Here is a 13,526-nt window from a genome sequence, read left to right on the forward strand (position 1 = left end):
CACCCAGGTACCCTGCAATGTTAACAAATTCTCAAAAGTATTCTGTGAGCAACAGTTTAGAATCTCTGGGGCCCTTGACACAATAAGAATATAGATTCACTCAGCAACTCTTTTCTTGAGCTTCATCACATAGCTCATGAAAATGATTTGGTGCCGGCCAGGAGACCTGCAGGAGGTCCCTCTATAGTTTAGAACTGCGGGTGGTGGTTGTCTGCTGCTGATAGACAGGTACAGTATTAGACCATTCTCTCATATGAAGCACAAATCCTCTGATGCCACAGGAGGGCAGAAAACCCTCTTGTCCTCAGGTCACAGAAAAGGTGGCTTGCTGCTGAGGGAGAAAAAGAAACAAATAGCATCTCTCCCTGCACGACGGGCAGAAACCTCCTCGTGTACAAGATGTATGCTGATAGATAAGAAAGGTCTGCTTCTGGGGAGAGGCAGGAATCTCACTCCCATCCATGATTGGAACCTCCCCACTACAATGCAAACTGGTGCAGCCACTATGGAAAATAGTATGGAGGTTCTTCAAAAAATTAAAAATAGAACTACCACAGGATCCAGAAAGCCCACTTTTGGGTATACATCTGAAGGAAATAAAATCACTATCTGAAAGAGATACCTGCACCTTTATGTTCACTGCAGCGTTGTTCACTGTAGCCAAGATATGGAAACAACCTGAGTGTCATCAACAAATGAATGGAGAAAGAAAATGTGGTATAGGGAGAATGACATCACCAAGATGGTGGTGACATAGGGAGTTCTTGATTCATTCCCCCTCACAAGAAGAACAACTACCATCTATTCAAGAATAAGATACCACTGAGGTGAGGCTGGGGTGAGGCTGAAGTACCCACCTGTACCTCAGAGACCAAGACAGACTACATTTGAAGGTAAGAGAAGAGGCTACATTTGACCCCCTGCCCCTTCCCCAGGCCAGCACAGCACCACATGAAGAGGTCTTGCCTGAGCCTCTAGTTCCTCCAGCGGAAAAAAGAACCTAAAGGTGACAGCTACCCTCTCCCAGCATTGTGGGTCACTTTCTGGGAGCCCCTCCTCTGATCTTACACCACAGGGTTTGCAGGGAAATTTGGGGGGCCCAGCTCCTGGGAATCTCACTCTGATAGAGAAAGGGGCAGGGCTTGCAATAACCAGCACATGGATCTTGACAAAGTTCATACCTGCAGTGCCCAAGCAGTAATCCCAACGAGCAACTTTGCTCATGTGCAAAACCAAGTCAGAGGTGTATTCTGACCACGGAACTAGGTGCGGTGCAGATCTGCTTCTTCAGATCCTCAGACAAGGAGTTTTGTGGCTCTAGAGCTCAGTTTGCCCACACCAAGGCAAGGTGCTGAGTCACAGCCCCCCCCATGGGGAGAGTTCCTTCCAGTTCCATCTAACCAGGAGGGCTGGTGTCAAGTCCTGAAAACTGTGCAACCCAGGGGCATTTGAGCTAAGAGGCAAGTGGACAGAGCACATCCCCCCTAGAGCAAAGCCAATACCAGGCAGGAGACTTCCTTTCATAGCCAAGGCTGAGCTGAGGGTAGATCCCAGCCCAGCCCAACCCAGCCAAAAAGCCTGTTTGGGAAATGGAGAGTAGTCTAGAGGATCCCCTCCCCTCCCATCCAGGCAAGAGGGATAAGACATAGCCCCATCTGCTGTGGAGAATGTCTTCCAGCCCCATCTGACCAGCAGGGCTGGCAAAAACCCCTGAACGCTGTGTGGCCCAGTAGCACTCAAGCTGAGAGAAAGGCAGCAGAGGAATAGTTTACAAAGCTGAGCCCCTGGCCCTGTTCAGTCAGGGAACTTGGGGTGTGGGTTGGCTTGAGTTAAGACAATAGAGAGCTTTACCAACTTTAGAGCTGCTTCTCCCACTGTGCCTGGGCAGAGAATACAATTCATAGCCCCACTCATTGCTAAATACAGCTTTCAGCCTCTCTGACCAGGAAACCTAGGCAGAGCACATGGAGGGCTGTGTAGTCATTCAACAACCCTACGTACAGCGGCACTTGAACAGACAGCATAGCCCTTCTGCAGAGCGAAACCAGTGGCTTCATCTAACCAGGGGATTCAATGTACTCGGGCCTGATTTCAGTCCCCAGAAGTGGGCTGTGCCGGCCTTGGGCCCTGGCCTGCTGCCCTGCCAGCCCAGGGGAGCTAATTCATGGCCCCAACTACTACAGTACCCAGTCCCGACCACCTGGTAAGCCTGACCAGAGTCCAGGCGCGAAGCCCATCCCACAGCCTCACTTGGGTAGGGAACCAAGCTAGCAGCCCTATCCAATCAGCCAGAGGCACAGCTCTCTATCTGCATCCTCAGACCTCAAATGGTTGCTTCCCCTCAAAACAGACCATATAATAGCAAGGCCCACCCACCTAAAGACATTTACCCGGAAACCCAAATTGAGCTAACTGGTGAAGAACTGTCTCTGCCAAAGCAAACCTGCAAAGTCTGTAAGAGAAGCCACGTTACTCACATGCACAAATACTAACATAAGAAATCAAGGATCACAAAAACTCAGATAAATATGACATTACCAAAGGAAACTAATAAAGCTCCAATAACTGAGTCTAAAGAAATGGAGATCTCTGAACTGTCAGACAAAGAATTCAGAATAATCCTCTTAAAGAAGTTTAGTGAACTACAAGAAAACAGACAACTTAATGAAATTAGGGGAAAAAAATTCATGAACAAAATGGGAAGTTTGACAAGAAAATAGTAGCCATTAGAAAGAAGAAAAGAAAAAGAAAAAACAGAAATCCTAGAGTTGACAAACACAAAACTGACCTGAAAATTTCAATACTGAGTTTCAAAAATAGACTCAACCATGCAGAAAGAATCAGCAACCTGAGGGATAGGACATTGGAAATTAACCAGTCAGAGGAGCAAAAAGAAAGAAAAATGAGAAAAGGTGAAGAAAACATATGGAATTATGAAACACAATGGAAAAAAATTCTTATTATGGGAAAAGGTGAAAGAGACATAGTATATTTAAAGGAATAATGGCTGAAAACTTCTTGAACCCATAGAAACAGAGAGTGGAATGGCAATTGCCAAGGCTGAGGGTTGGGGAGAATGGAGAGATGTTGGTCAAAAAGTACAAACTTCCAGCTGTAAGACAAATAATTTGTGGGGATCAAATGCATAGCATTGTGACTACAGCTAACAATACTGTATCATGAACTTGAAAGTTGCTAAGAGAATGGATCTTAAATGTTCTCACCACACATACCTACAAAATAGGGATAATTGTGTGAAGTAATGAATATGTTAATTAACCTTATTGTGGTAATCATTTTGCAATATACATGTGTATTAAATCATCATATTGTACACCTTAAACTTACACAATATAATAGGTCAATTATACCTCAATAAAGCTTGGGGGGAAAAAGACCCCCCACCACTAAAAGGCGGAATTCAACTGCCATGAGGGGAAGAGAAAGGAATGGTAAGAAGACTCCCTATTCTACCTCCCAAAGCTCAGACTTTTATTTTATTTTAATGCATTAGGAAACTAAATTTTAAAGAATTTAAGTAGCTTGAACAAGATGATTTAGGTGAGTAAAATTTGGAATGTCTGACCCGAAGACACACTTTCTTAATCTTAATTGACCCACTGATTTTTTTAATTGATATTATGTGAACGTACAGTCATCTCACACAATGTTCTCACTGTGAACTACAACTTTAACAGGTGAAACAAAAACTAGGAAAACCAATGCAAAAGTCTTTCAATGATTTTTTTAAATGAACATTTAATGCATATGCTACAGATATCTTTTTAAAAGGCAAGTGCATTTTAGAAGTACCTTTAATAAATATTTTAAGTAACATTCTATGATGATATTAAGGATTAAGCAAAACATCAGCTCCAGGAAAAGTGAGTCATCAAATGATGAATAAGAGGTCATGATTAATTTATTCATTCATTCCAGACTAGGTATCAGGAAGAGAATGGTAAACAAGAAAATTATGTGCCATACTTCCTACAGACACATTCACATGGTGACAGGCAAATTTTCTAAAACTAAAATATACTGTCTTAAAGGGGTTCTTCTCCCTACTTTACTCACCCTCCCCCAGAAAACACATGAATCATATTTTACCTTTCTTTTTAATAAGAGACAGCAGGAGTAAATTAAGAATTCAGATTACTAAATCTTCTAAGACAAAAAAAAAAAAAAAGCACAATTAACTCTAGAAAGCATGACTATTACAAAAATTTGTTCTGACGGCTACTAAATTGGTGGTAAGGTTTTTCTAAAAGTTAAAATGTTCTAAAGTATGTATAATTTTTAAACATGGCAATGAAACGTTAGATATTATTTTCTTGTGACAGAGAGTATTTTAATAGGAAAACATTACATGGGACATCGGTGGTCCTGGCACAGAGGTCTCATTCAGATACACCCCTCTAATCATACTGTAGGATCACGTTTTACCTAACAATGCGTACATGAGCAGGAGGAAATGAGCGGCAGTGTTCAGATGCTGCCACCATGTGGCAAAAGAGAGCAGGTACTGGATCCCAGCTGAAAGGCCGGAAGGAGAAACAACCAGGGGGTTTTAATTCTAAATTTTGAAGAAGTTCTCCCTGCCCCACCCACCCTTCGCGACCGCCAACAGCGAATGGTTAAATAATTACTCATATTTTAGGTTTACTACACCTTAAGGGCTATTTGAACAAATAATAATGATTTTTATATGCAAAGGTCTTTCTATTAATAGTTTTTAACATAGTTTTCTGATCATGCTATTTGGGGAAAAAATGTAAAGAATAATACTATTTAGAAAGTAGGCAATTATTTCTCAGAGTCCATAATCTGAGAAACAAACTGAGAGTTCTAGAGGGGAGGGGAGTGGGGGGGATGGTCTAGCCTGGTGATGTGTATTAAAGAGGGCATATATTGAATGGAGCACTGGGTGTTATATGCAAACAATGAATCATGGAACACTACATCAAAAACTAATGATGTAATGTATGGTGACTAACATAACATAATAAAAGAAAAGAAAAGAAAAGAAAAGTAAAAGAAAAAAAGAAAGTAGGCAATTAAATTCTCAATAATTTAACCTTGATTAATTTATTTCCTTAATTATTTATTCATTCATTTAGGCCAGTGATCCCGATGATAATAAAAATACACTTGATCTTGGCCAAAAGGCTGAGAAGTGATCTGATGATAATAAAAATAAAAAACTATTTAACAATTTGGTGGCAAAATTTCAGTAGATATTCTTCATAATCTTTCCTATGCATCCTTACATTTCTTTTACCAAAATGAAATTATATATATTAATATACAGTTTTTCAATTTACTTTTGTAACCTGTAATTTAATCTTGTATGTTTATCCAGAGATATTAATAAATGTTTTTAAATGCCAGTACTTGTAGATTTACTTTGTCTTTTCAGTTGACAAAATGTCAACCTGAAAATAAAAAACTGCAATGAGCATTGATTTGAGATTAAAGAATTGCAATTCAGGGAGCAGAAATTCAGGTGGATATGTAGTGTTCCCACTTGTAGGGTGAAAGCAAGGGGTTTTGTGAAGAAAAGTTAAGGGGAGCAATTACATGAGTTGAAGGAAAGGAAAAAAAAGTTTCTCTCTAGGTGTTAACAAGTTAAGCTACTTTGGGTTATCCATTAATCGACAACTGACTTTATTTTCAGGAAGTCTACAACTATCAATCTTGCTGACTTCTCAAGCAATTGCTTGAAACAATTGCTGCTTTGCCCAGTCTAAAGGTTTTGGCCCAGTTCAAACAGAACCAAGCAAAGCTATTCCTCTGCAATGGCCAGTCCTGCTCTGGTGGGGTTTGTTTGTTTGTTTGTTTTTTAATATTTTACTTACTTATTTGAGAGTGAGAACACAAGTGGGGAGGGGCAGAGGCAGAGGGAGAAGCAGACTCCCCGCTGACCAGGGAGCCTGATGCAGGACTCTATCTGGGGACTCAAGGATCATGGCCTGAGCCGAAGGCGGACGCTTAACTGACTGAGCCACCCAAGCACCCTCCTGCTGTTTTAAAACGGCTCTGGTCATGTCAATTTTTCACAATAAACTACATGGTAAGTACATACAAACCAGCCTCATAGCATGGAAATTTTAATTGGTGATTTTAAAAAGAAAACCACAAGTCCAAAATGGCATCGCTTAGGTTACCGTCCCAAGCCAGTAAGCCAAGCAAGGCCTAATCCCCAAACTAACTGGGGTTTTAATCCCCCAGGTATGTAACCTTTAACCAGTCAACATGGGAGCTTCCTGAACAGCACTAAGAAATTCACTGATAGGCCCTTCCCATTCCCCTTAGGAGGGCAACCTTTCCTAAAACAATGGATTCTTGGGGCACCTGGGTGGCTCAGTCATTAAGCGTCTGCCTTCCGCTCAGGTCATGATCCCAGGGTCCTGGGATCGAGCCCCACATCGGGCTGGCTCCCCGCTCCGCGGGAAGCCTGCTTCTCCCTCTCCCACTCGCCCTGCTTTTTTTTCCCTCTTTGGCTGTGTCTCTGTCAAAGAAATAAATAAAATCTTTAAAAATAATAATAATAATGCCAATTAGATCTTTAAATTTCTACTTGGTTACATTTTTGTTATTTAAGTTATGAAGTTTTATATTATTTACCATTTTATTCCCAGTATTTCACATAATGTCTGGCACAAAACAGTTGACAATAAATATTTGCTAAATAAAAAAATATACCTGAAATAGGAAACCTTTTTCTTTGGGTCAAAATATATATAACTTTAAATCCTGAGAGACATTATCCCATGGAACTTAAGGAAGGATGTATACTACTACACGTACTGAATAAATTTGCGCACCCCAACAGTTCTGAGCAATGCTATTACAAATTGTTATAATCTTTGCCGTTCTAACTGATAAAACACAATTTTAATTGTTCTATATTTTATTTTCCTTTTAGTAAGATTAACAACCTTTGCAAATGATTTTCAGCCAGTTCCTCTCTTTTGGATTAATTGCCTATTTGATTTCTCAACTTATTTTTCTATTGGGTTATTTCTTTTCCTTAATGATTTATATAATCCACTTGTATACTATGGAATGGATATTAAATTTTTCTCTGTGATGTGGAGCAAATATTTCAACTTTGATTACATTGACTTAAATAGATACAAATGTTATTAATATTATTAGGTTTTTCTGATACAATTGTGTCTTCATTGAATCTAATGAGTTAAGCATATAGTTTCTCCTTGAATTAAGATGGTCAGAAAATAGCAGAAGAATAATTTTTATTTTTAAAATATTTAAAAAACAAATTATAAGAATCAATCCCTTTCATAAGGATATTGGCTATTATAATTCAATTTCCTTAAACACATATATTTATATGTTCCTAATCTTAAGATTTTGTCAAAATCATGTTAGCCTATCTGTTAAGGTGTCTCTAAAAGTATAACTTTATGTCTTGCTTAAACTGGTAGTATTATGTTAACATTATTTTAAAACTATGAGAAAATCAAGAAGATAGTATCAACCCAGTCTAATCGCTAAGTATTTACCAAATTTGGGGATATTACTTTAACTTATTTTACTTGTGTAACCCATTTACTAAAACTTTTAAGTTTTTTTAAAGTTCTCCTGTTCTTTTTTTTTAATTTATTTTTTAAGATTTTATTTATTTGAGAAAGAGAGAGTATGAGCAGAGGGAAGGGCAGAGGGAGAAGCAGGCTCCCCGCTGAGCAGGGAGCCTAAAGTTCTCCTGTTCTGTTAGCAAGTCTTTTTTCCTAGTGTGATATAGACTCTTATATAGTAACCTTTTAGACATGGCCACTAATTTGACTCAGTTAAAGTCCTTTTATTAGTAAGATCAACTTTAGAAGAAAAAGTTTTTCTTAAGAGATCAACATATTTTTTAATTTGGGAGTAATTTTTTTCTAGAAATCCTTCAGTTGCTCTTTTCCAAAATGATTTCAGCAATATATTGGCCATTATAACCAATCAGCACCTAAATTAAAATGCAATGAGTATACCTGTTAGGAACTGGGATTCCCTTCAAGGGATTGTTGACTCTTTTGAATTCAGAGACACCCCCTCCCCCACATTTAACATGGAATCAAGAGACACGTTAGTAAGATATTACAAAGCTAACAAAAGAAATGACACAGAGCAACAAACTTAGTCAATGTTTTGGCCAAGTCTGGTCTGTATGTCGTGGGAGATGGGGAGAAGATACAGAGGGTAAATAGACAAGGCACAGATTGAGTTGCCCACTAATGATGTATTTCAAATCCTGGTGACAAACTATTCTCCCTAGGGAAATTTAATGTACAAAGAGACCACAAGCCAAGGATGGGAGCTCCATTGACAAACTTTCAGGTGACCACATGGTGGCACTGTGTATCACTCACAGAAGATTGCTGGCTAGGAAAAACCCAAAAATCAGGGAGAGTAATAAAAACTCTGTTACCATGGAATTACTTGCCACTCGCTAAGAACAGCGACGCCAGAAACGTGGACTCAAGAGACCCTATCACGGACACTTCAAGCTCTGTGTTGATCTAAACCAGTGGTTCTCAAACTAGGAGCAATTTTGCCAAGCAGGGAACATTTGGCAAAGTCATACCCGAAAGAGAGGGTGCTACTTCTAGTGGGCAGAAGTCAGGGATGCAGCTAAGTATCCCACAGGGCCCAGGACAGCACCCCACAATGTCAGTAGTGCCAAGGTTGAGAAATCCTGACCTAGATGAAAAAAAGCTAAGTTCGCTCATTATTAAAAGAATGTTAACAATTCCATCAATAAAATGAACAGAGTTTTTTTGCTTGCTCAGGCAAGACAAAGAGAGTACCCCAGTAAGGAACTTCCCTAAGTGGCCCTCTGAAGGGGAGAAGTAACCTGTACAAGAGAGAAACAGAAAGTTTATTATGGTTAGGATAATTAAAGGATTGAAACTTGGACTCAGAAAAGGGTAGGTGTTAGTATATAACTCTGTACTTGATTAGTTAAAACACACCCTATTGTTCATTTTCTTAGTGTTCACCTTGTGCTCTTTTTTCTGTTCCAGGATCCCATTTAGAATTACAATTACTCGGCATGTCTCTGTTAGATGCTCTTGACTGTAATAGTTTCTTAGGCTTTCACTACTTTTGATGACTGCAACAGTTTTGAGGAATACTGGTCAGATATTTTGCAGAATGTTTTTCAATTGAGGTTTGTATGATATTTTTCTCATGGTTAGTCTGAGATTATGGGTTTTGGGGAAGATCACATAGGTAAAGTATCACTCTCATGACTTCATATCAAGCATACATACTATCCACATATGACATCATTGTTGGTGTTAACTTTGATCAGCGGGCCGAGGTCACATTTGTGAGGTTTCTCCATTGTAAAATTACTCATTTTCTCCCTTTCCATATTGTTCTCTTTGAAAGGAGTCCCATGCACAGCCCACATTTATGGTGGGGGGAGTTATTTATTCAATCATTTGTTTATATCATTATGGACTCATTAATATTTGTTTCATGTTTTGGATTTAATCCAATACTCTGCTATTCTTTTTTTTTTTTTTTAATCAAATTGTTCCAGCTTTAACTACAGGGAGCTCTTCCAATTGGCTCCGAATGCCTCCATGACATATCTACATCATTGTGTTACATGATTTATGCAGGGGTTTTCTGCTCTTTATTTTTGTTTGTTTTGTTTTATGAGGGGGTGGTGGTAATTGGAGCACTTCCTTGCTTTCTGACACCATGTAATGCTCCAGGCCTACCATGTACGTTTCTTTCCCCAGTCTTAGAATCAGCCATTCCCCCAAGAAGCCTCAGTTCCTCGTACTGAAGAATAGAATTAGAAACCAAGATGTGGGCCCTGGGTGTGCTCTTTACTACCAAGCTGTCCTTGCTTCTAGGCCCTCTCAGCTGACAGATCAGGAAAAATATGTATATATACTAATGCATGTTTCTATAAATATTTCTATAAATAGCCACCTGTATCTATATTAAACTAAACATGAGTAAATACCAATGTCTCCAACTCTGATCTATTACAACATACACTATTCTAGCCTTCTTCCTTTGCTTGTCTGCAATCTCTCATTACAAAAGTGAGAAACCTAACTCCCACTCTCCACCATTAATTTATTAATTACTCAATTCCAGCATATGTACAGTGATTTTAGAATTGCTAACCTATACCCCCATGGGAAGTAATGTTGCCAACTAGAGTATAGTGTTTATATACTAGTGGAGGTTAAGGTCTCCACTCACTTCCACAGTGATTTAGGTTAGCACCCTTTGTCCTCATACCTTTTAGTGAGAGTATTCATAATTTTGTAATGTCACACTTGGCATTCCATCCTGATATCTCCCAAACTTCTAAGCAATTATTTTATTTTATTTTATTTATTTTTTTAAAGATTTTATTTATTTATTTGACAGAGGGAGACATAGTGAGAGAGGGAACACAAGCAGGGGAAGTGGGAGAGGGAGAAGCAGGCTTCCTGCGGAGAAGGGAACTTGACACAGGGCTCCATCCCAGGATCCTGGGATCATGACCCAAGCCGAAGGCAGAGGCCCAATGACTGAGCCACCCAGGCACCCCCTAAAACATCCTCTTGTTTCATCTATCAATCCTACCCCCTCCCCAAACTTATGGCATTCATTGATCTGTTTACCATTTCTATAGTTTTACCTTTTTGAGAATGTCACATAAATGGGATCATACAATATGTAGTCTATTCAGACTAGCTTCCTTCGGTTATTAATTATTAATTTAAATTAGTTAATGTGTTACCTATTAATAATAGCACAAATCATCAATATTTACAAAAAGCTTACTGTGATTCTGATTGTGATTGCTTTGAATCCATAGTTCAAGTTAGGAAAAACTGACATTTGAGCAATAATGAATCTTCCAATGAATTAACATGGACTACCTGTCCACTTATTTTGATCATTTTGATTCCTTTCATCATGTTTATGTAGTTTACCACATACACATCCATAAATATTTTGTTAGATTTTTATACTGAAATATATCAGTTTTTTAGTGCTATTATATATGGTATTTTTAAAATATTTCATTTCAATTGTTTATTGATGGAATGTAGGAAAGCAATTGACTTTTATATATTGACTTTGTATTATACAACCTTGATATACTTGCTTATTTCTACAGAGAATCATGTCATCTGCAAATAAAGATTTTTTCCTTTACTATCTGTATATGCATATATTTTTTTTTTTTCTTGTTTCGTTGCAGTAGCTAGGACTTCCAATAAGATGTTAAATAGTGAAAGAGGACATCCTTGCCTTCTACCCTCTTAGGAAAAAAATCTCTAGTTTCTCACTATTAAGTTAGCTGTAGATTTTTTTGTAGATATCTTTTATCAAGTTAAGGAGTTCCCCTGTGTTCCTAGTTTGCTGAGAGTTTTTATCATGAATGGGTATTGAATTTTGTCAAATGTTTTTTCTGTATCTGTTGATGTGACATACAATTTTTCTTTTTTAGCTTATTAATGTAATTATTGTATTAATTGATTTTAGAATGTTGAACCAGCTTCGCATTTCTGGAATGAACACCACTTGGTAATGATGTATTATTCTCTTTATATATTGCTGGATTCAATTTGTTAATATTTTGTTTAAAATTCGTTTGAGAGAGAGACAGAGACTGAGAGAGCACAAGCAAGGGGAAAGGCAGAGGGAGAGGGAGAAGCAGATTCCCTGCTGAGCTGGGAGCCGGACCCCAGAACCCCGGGATCATGACCTGAGCCAAAGGCAGACGCTCAATCATCTGAGCCACCCAGGCGCCCAGATCAACCAATTTTTACCTAGGAAACCAGGAAACTGGGTCATAGAAATCAGAGAAGTACTTGAATAAATAAAGAAAAACCGGAGAGATTGTGAGCATGGGGTGCTGACAGAGAGAACAGATTTGGGTTAGGGACCAAAGTGCTATTTTCCACTGAAGGAACAAAATAAGAATATAAGGTGTCTGAAGAAGGGGGGCAAGAGAACAAGGGTGTGGTGCAGTGGTATAGATTGCACGCAGCAATCAAATTCAAGTTTAAAAGCATAGAAACAACTGAGAAAAGAGCTTCTTGCTGCTGTGTGGTATTCCTCTGCTGTAAGAAACTCAATTTTTTTATCAAGGCTTTGGGAAATTTTTCATATCTCTTGTCATGCCCAAGGGCAAATTTTTTACACACCAAAACAAGAATCCAAGCATAAGCTTCTTGCATAACTTTCTCTCCCTCATTTTTCAACTTCCCACGATTCCTGTGGAATGTAACAGCACTGTCCTGCCAAAAATTTAATTCAAACAATGACGACATTTCACTGTAAAAGACACAGTGAGACTTAATGCTGCAAAACATAGATCAGAGTAGCAAATCTGCTGAAAAACCAGGCATTGATATGCACAGACCTAAGTGGCTCCCCTGGAAAAATACTTGTTATTCAGAGAGAGTAATAAGAGAGGACTTTTTCCCCCCAATTACTATGCAGTGTTGATCTAAAATTCAATGTTGCTTCTTAGGAAGGTTCTTTGACAACATAAAGGGAAAAAAAGGAAAATAATTCAAATAATTCATTTGAATAAAAAGCACTCTTTTACACATGTACTTAGTGTTCACTTCTTTTTGGAAAGAGACAACCAATTTATATTCATATTTTCACTTTGGAATCACTGCTCTTAATTCAATGTTAATTAAGTTGAGCAGAATAACATTTTAAAGCAAGCTCTCACTGATGTGGGTAGGAACTGAGTTTCAATGTATTATTTCCATCTGTCCTTGTTACTTAAGAGAAGTTTCACTTGTGTTTTGACACTTGAGAATCGAACATGATAGATTTTATTTTTTAAAAGAACCATTAACCATTTCAAGTTAGCTGGCTGAGCTGATTTGTTTACTTAATTTCCATTCATAATCCAAAGAAACATTTTGTAACAATTTAAGAGAAATCAGAAAAGAGTGACTTTAAACAATTTCTGAAAGCCATAATACTGATGAATTACCTTGGTAAACGGCAAACCATCCAGCAGTTCACTAGCCCACCTGGAGAATCAATGGAGAGTTTTCAGAAAGATCTGAAAAGACAGTTAAGTTCCAAGGTACAAGGAGTGCAGAGAAGCCTAACCTGAAGCAAGGGCCCGTGATGAGTGAGGAGGTGAAAGGGAGTTCTCAACCTTACCCTGCGTGTCTTACAGGAACTGGTCCCCAGGCTATCACTCCTTTCTTGCACTTGGCCCAGATGGTACCCTGGAAAGTGATTTCAACAGCAAATATTATACTTTATTGAAAAACAGAGCAAAAACAAATCTAGCTAATCACATTAAAATCACAAAAAATATAAGTAAGATGAGACCGCACCATTGCTTACTGTGGGGTTCAGCATCATTTAGAAAGTTTTAACCAAGAAAGAACGGAAGGAAGGAAAGAAGGAAGGAAGAGAAAGAAAAGGAGGGAGGGAAGGATGGAGGGAGAAAGAAAGGAAGGAATATGAAAGAAAGAAGGAGGAAGGGAGGGAGAGAAGGGATGGAAAGAGAAAGAAAA

The 13,526-nt window shown here is 38.5% G+C and overlaps 1 protein-coding gene across 2 annotated transcripts in view; it reads right to left on the reverse strand.

Moving 5' to 3' along the window:
* The window catches only part of LOC118543922 (protein LEG1 homolog), a 54,613-nt gene extending 41,426 nt beyond the window's left edge, over positions 1 to 13,187 (reverse strand). Inside the window, exon 1 of one of the 2 annotated variants that reach the window (XM_036105355.2) lies at positions 13,165 to 13,187. The gene's annotated coding sequence lies outside the window, so the exon portion shown is untranslated. Of the gene's footprint in view, positions 1 to 12,988; positions 13,112 to 13,164 lie in introns of those variants that run through there. The other variant, XM_036105350.2, reaches the window with a different exon arrangement.
* Between the last annotated feature and the right edge of the window lie 339 nt (positions 13,188 to 13,526).

This window comes from Halichoerus grypus, chromosome 9 (assembly GCF_964656455.1).
Source record: "Halichoerus grypus chromosome 9, mHalGry1.hap1.1, whole genome shotgun sequence".
Classification (NCBI taxonomy): domain Eukaryota; kingdom Metazoa; phylum Chordata; class Mammalia; order Carnivora; family Phocidae; genus Halichoerus; species Halichoerus grypus.